Below are 6076 nucleotides of genomic sequence, written 5' to 3'. Positions count from 1 at the left end.
TCCCTGCAAAGCTTGAAAGCTTCGGCAACCTGCCCTCACCCCAGCAAAATTTTCATAGAATTAGAGCAAGTAATTGATATGTGTGAGTGAACTTCAGGTGTGTTAACAGTAAAATGTGTACAGTACATGTTATATATACATCTATATATACACACCGTGCTGTCTTGTTTGACTGTCCAAGGATGTCACATTCATCACGGGTCCCAATAAAAACAGAGGCAAATGAGGCATGCATCTTTTTGTATGTCGTCTTTTGTACCTCAGTAACTTCAAGTCAATAAGAATATTGCCATGGTATACAAATAGTTCTTCAAGTTGCTCGGTCTTGATTACTTTATGTAAAATAGCTCTAATAAACCTATTTTATTCTTATATTTCTTGCACTGCCTTTATTTTCAGCTACCAGCTAAATTTTGTGCTACGAGACCATAGCATAGGAGCAGACAGAAGTACATTTCTCCTCCCTGTGAAACAGCCTTAAAAGAAGCTGGAACGTGTATGGTGGGGGGAGTTGTTGAGGAATTTTGTTGTAGGAGGACTCGGAAGATTAGGGCATCTACCTCCAGGACCTGTCTCGAGCAGTACTTGAGCTGAGCAGGACAGCAGTCGCAGAGCTGGCTCTGCAACCGCGCAGGGAATCCGGTTGCCAGTGCTCCTGGCTCAGAGCCCTCCTGCCACGTTAGGCAAAGTCTGGTTGTTCGTACTTCAGCGTTACATTTGGTCCAGGAGACCGTCTGCTGATGCTGCCCATTTCTAACTTGGGAGAACGGCCTCTGTTCCATCTCAGCCTACAGCAGGCATGGCAAATAGCACAAGACCCAGAAGACCGCATTTTAAATACAGTCTTCTAGGAAAGACGCGCTGCCCATCTCGTTGGGGTATTATTTCCCATCATTGAAATTTGTTTAGGGTTTTAATTAAATATCTAATTCTCCTTCACCATCTTACCATAGCAGCAAGAAAAGTAGTCTTTTCTCACTGTGCCCATAGTGCTCCTATTACCGAAACCCATTACTCCGGCACGCAGCCAGCAGGAGAACAAAAGGTTTGTTTTTGTTCTTCCGGGCAGGACGACGGCGAGATCCCGCACGGAGCACAAGCCGGCCAGTACAGCTGTGGGGCGAGAAGCTGCTCAGCTTTCCAGTCACTTTACCCAACAGCAGGTTTTGTTGCTGGGCTGCTGTGAGCGGAATCAACCTTCATGGATCTTGCGTATGACAGCCAAGAAGAAATACCTCCAAGCAGAGCTGGAGCGAGAGCAGCAGACAGCAAGCGTAGCACAGGAGTCTAGCTATCGCTATGTTATAGTTGCCACAGTCTTCCCAGGGACTCTTCTTTCTAGGAGGGGAGATGGTGACAGTTGCTGCTGTGCAGACCACCAGCCTGAGGCCTGTTACTTCTCGGGTAATTGCAAGCTCCACAGCCGGACGGAAATAAAAAAAAGTTTGCACCTTGCCATTAAGCCCGCGCCCCGTCAGCTAAATGAAGAGCAAGACAAAGTTAGCAAGATAACAGACTGGCTTGGCAGCTCCTGCAATTAATACACACTGGTCTCAAGAACATGTGTTTTCATTTAATAGCTTTCATGCTATTTGACTTTAAATAAGTGATACCGAACTACTGAGCCAGAGCACATCTGAGCACTAGCAGAAAAAGCTGTGGCAAGACACCCTTGTCGACATGCTGGGGGTGCTGCCCCCTTCTCCCCAGGCTGCTCCCAGCCGTTGCCTCCTCCTGACACCACTTCTGTAGCCTCTTCCCAGCCGCTCCCAAGGTTGGGGCTCTCTCTCCAATCGCAAAAGAGCACTCGGAGCAGGCACTGCTTCTACCCCATCTTCATGGTTGCATTGCTAACTGCTTTCATGGCTTCTCATGCAAACTTCAGGAGCTGGGGAGTTTTATACAGTTTATACTGCAGCAGAAGTCAGATATTCTGTGTGAAAATCATCACTGTTTGAGGTCTGTCATCTCTTTTTCCTGTCCTAAACACTGACATGCGTCTATCCACACATCTGGGAATACGCTCGGTTCACCTGTTTTTACTACCAGCATGCTTTAGACAGATAAACAGAGAATATTGATTGCTCTGATAGCATATACCTGTGGATATTACTCCTCTGTGTATTAGGAGAGATCATTACAATTTGTTTTGTCAGTGTATTTTAGTGTTGATCAAGATACGTGTTTTGGTTAGATCGCTTTTTATATTTTCAATTGTTTTGCCCTTCAGACCAACTTACATACACTTAGGAGTACAAATTATTTCAAAGTAACAAGCAATACTTACCTGAGTTTTATCCATAATTAGAAGTCAGTTTTTTTCCGTAATGTGGGTTGCTTGCTGCCCACTTTTGCAGGGGATCCCAGCCCGAACATCCCCGCTGTAGTCGTTCCATAGCACTGCAGGATTATAACAGGGGCAGTTCCAAAAGCACATTTGCAAAACAAAAAGGCTGAAAATGCTCCGTTTGCTTTTTAAATCCTAGATAAAGGATAAGAGTTTCAATCCCAAACTCCACAGAGCGAGTCAGAGGCACGAACCAATAGCAACACAAACACGCCACCCCAAAACAAAGAGAGAGCCTTTCTAGTAAGCCCCAACAGAATTCACAGTCATGCATCACCGAGGTCTATGCTTGCTGCTTTCATGAGCATCAGGAATTGGGATTTTTTGGTTTCTAATGGCAAAAGCTAAAAGAGTAAAAGCAAAGGGAAAAGCTAGAAAAGATTCAGAGAGAGCTGATGGACATAGAGACCAGACAGAGGCAATAAACACGTAGTAATTAGGACGAAAGAAAAGAGCCCATGAAACAGTTGGCTTGACCCGAGTAAGAAAAGGGAAGCATGCTGTAAACACGGAATGTTTAGAGGGGAAAAAACCAAACGTGTAGAAGTAACTTTGCTATGTATTTTTCAACTAATAGTTACTCAAAACAAGTCAGAAAGTGAGAATGTAAGGCTACAAATACATTTGTACTACAACAGAAACACATGCTGAACGCAGCGCACTGTCCTGGAGTTCTGAAACACAAATGAAGAGAAGTCTAGAAGGACTGAACCAGCACGAGAAGCCAGTTCAGAAACAAGTTTTTAAAGATACCTGCTAGAATTTTAATTTTTGCATTTGTGAGGCTCCTGGCTGACAGTTATAAACCACTCATAAATCAATGAAAAGCGTATTTTGAGCAGGCTGAGAAAAAACAGACAAAGCCGAAGGGTTCAGTGCTGTGAAGGATTGAGAGTCACAGCTTGCAAGGATGTCATCAGCTGCTCGGCCAACAGAAGTGTTTAATCCTGTTTTAAAAAGGGCAGAGCAACAAATTTTAACATAGTTCTTCACAACTACCAGATCCTAATGCACAAAAGAGATGCATTTAAGATATCTACGTTCAAAACAGATGACTGAACAACATAGATACAGAGGGAGCGAGAAACTTGAATGGGTGCAGGACTGGAAAGGACTTGAAAGCAGGCAGCACAATGGAAATTTGGGACCACGGGGAAAGCATCCCTGAAGGCTAATTCCATGCACAAGAGAAGACTTTCCTGAGGTTGCGTCTATAGCCAGAGGAGACGAGCTTCTCCAGAGCTCTGATCAGAGCATTAGTCTAAGCAGATGCTCTGAGTCACCCATTTCCCTAACCAGAGGCCTTTGAGAGTGTCCTCCTAGCTCATAAGGCACCTGAAACGAGTGTTACTGGTTAACCTCAGATGCCTTTTCTCCATTGTAGCAAAAAAAGGCAGAACGTGGTAAACAAGATACTTAATCTGTTCATAATAAAGACACATGCCTAAACATGGCTGAAAATAGGACTTCGGCTTCTCAGTAGCTTCAGGGAACGTTTTCAAGAATACGTAGCAGGTCAGTTCCTCAGAAGCTTATGATGAAAATGGCTGGACTACAAAGAAACATGAAAAGATCAAAGTGAGATCTCAGAGAAAGTCCGTCAACAATCTTTATGAAAATAATCTGTTGTTGCTAAAACAGAGTTTTGTTAAAAAGGCACGGGATTAAGTCTTCCCAGTTTTCAAGTTTGGTGTGATGGGACACAAAGGGACTTCTTTCCATTTCTCCTTCCTGAAGCTTTCAGGCAATTTTCAACGGGCAGCTGGAGCTCCTCCATACATATTTCAGCAATAACTATGTCCATTCAATTCATAATTTCAAGAAATATTATTTTAGTTCCTGAGCACATTCTGCTGAGCATCTCATTAACACCCTGCCAAGAGCGCGAGAGAACAGTAACAGCCTTTCACAGGAAAACTCAGAATGCATCAGCTGCGTTACAAATTTGTGCTGCCTATAAAACTACCACCTGGAACAAAAAGCAGCCCTGTAAGTCAAGGATGAAATGTGGGAGGCAAACAGGACACGTATAGGAAAGTTTATAGCATCTCTGCCTGCGTAAGGCCAAGTTTTAGGCCGAGCTGATTTCCTCAGACCTGGCTGAGGCATGGAAACCCACACCTTGCCACTGGGTGCTCTGAGCACACAAGCGCGTATCGATTATAGTGAAGGCAAAAGGGTTTATGGTACCTTCAGAGTGTCTGTGCGCTTCCTGCAACCAGTCTTCAACCTTTCACAACTATAAGCAGACAGACAAAAACTCAAACAGAGCCAACAAAGGCAAACGCTATGAGCCCACAAAACCAACCTGAACCCCGTGCTTGAATCCCTCTGTTGTATACCACAGCGTTTATGCTCTAATTTACACTTCCTGACATGTAAAGTCTGGACGTCCTGAAATGCAGAAGACCAGTTTCAGACCTCATCATCTCCCGCACCCCCTGCACACCTGCTGCCTTGCGGGGAGCACTTCCCCTCTGTGTTTTTTTGTTTGGTGGTTGTTTTGTTCTGCACAATGTGCTTGCACGACCTATGCAGAAGACCAGTTTCAGACCTCATCATCTCCCGCATCCCCCTGCACACCTACTGCCTTGCGGGGAGCACTTCACCTCTGTGTTTTTTTGTTTGGTGGTTGTCTTGTTCTGCACAATGTGCTGGCACGACCTCATCATGCCTTTTTGCTGAGCCAGGACCACTGCTCATTCATTTCAGCAGAATACCTCTTCCACGTCGTTTGGGACAAAGGACAAGGATTCCACAAAGGTAATTAGTATTATTGATCTTTCTAACTGCATCATAATGTATTCCAGCTCAAAAATCAGCTAAATAGAACCAGAGATACAAATCACGAGCTGGGTTTGCATTACTTATCCTTTGCATCATGTCAAAATCAAGAAGGAATTGCAATTATATCCTCTTTCTGCGAACTGCATTTAAATCAAATGCAGCACATCCTAGGGCACATTAACAAGTAAAAGGAAGAAAACGCTGCTGTTGTAAGAATGGGTTAGCACCATTCTTTCTGGCAGGAACAGTATTAGTTCAGAGTTTTCCTCTGAACGTTTTAGTTTACCTCTTTGCACTGATGGTTAATTCCACAGTCCCTCCACACTCGAAAACCCTGGAGCTTGTCACCCTGTCACAAAAACACTGCACACACAGAGAACTGCTGCCAGCTGGACGCTCCAGAGCCTACCACATAGAGCAGAGCTCCCTGCTCCAGGCGTTACTGCCCATTTCAAACTCGCCGACTACAAAACATTTCAGGAGTCATCCAGGTGGCCTCGACCAGCAGTGCTGGTGCACACCCTCCGCATGCTAGTCTCCCTCAAAAAAAAAAATCATGTAATGGTCTCTATGCCCTCAAGTTAGCTGGCTAGTTTGAATGGGAATAGTAAATAAACAGGTAATTCCTGCTATGCAAACAGAAAGCATCCATACAGCACACCAAACTGCTCTTCTCTGCAGAGCACCCACAGCCGTTTGTGGGTTTTCAAGATACAGGTATGGGCTCTTGGTTCCTCTGCTCGGACTCTGGAGGTCTTCTACTGCCCGATCCCTGGAAACAACCGGGCAAGTGACTGTCACTGGTTCAGCCAATCTGTTCTCCCAAGTTGTTCTGACTTGGAGGTGATCATAACAATCCCGTGAAACATCACTGCACCTCTTACAAAAAGACAAACTTGAATCCTTGCAAGCGGCAGATCACACGCTCCCAGCTAGCTGGAT

The sequence above is a fragment of the Pygoscelis adeliae genome, unplaced genomic scaffold, assembly GCF_000699105.1.
Source record: "Pygoscelis adeliae isolate BGI_AS28 unplaced genomic scaffold, ASM69910v1 Scaffold105, whole genome shotgun sequence".
Taxonomy (NCBI): Eukaryota; Metazoa; Chordata; class Aves; order Sphenisciformes; family Spheniscidae; genus Pygoscelis; species Pygoscelis adeliae.
Note: the sequence above shows the minus strand (reverse complement) of the source record.